A 351-nucleotide genomic window follows, 5' to 3' on the forward strand; every position below is an offset into this window, starting at 1 on the left:
TGATTTTGCCAACTCATATTCTTCTTTGTCAAACATTTCATTTATTTTTCAGTTGGCAGAACACAGAAGTTGTCTGCTGCCAGCACTCCTGTAGCTGAAACGGTGACCCCTTTGTCTTCAGACTTGGTTGAGATTTTTTTTCTTCTTGGGAAGGACACACACACAATTCTCTGCTTATGCCTGGGGTTGCTGTCTCCAGCAAAAACAGGAGAGAGGAGTCGATCCACCAGCCAGGCAACTGATCCACGGGGCACAGAGCATCAGCTGCCCTCATACCAGTGGTTGGCACCACATTTAACCTGCCAGCCTTGGCACTGCATTAGGACTTTCCTTCAGCAGAGCAATTAAAGC

This window comes from Anas acuta, chromosome 11, assembly GCF_963932015.1.
Source record: "Anas acuta chromosome 11, bAnaAcu1.1, whole genome shotgun sequence".
NCBI classification, from domain to species: Eukaryota; Metazoa; Chordata; class Aves; order Anseriformes; family Anatidae; genus Anas; species Anas acuta.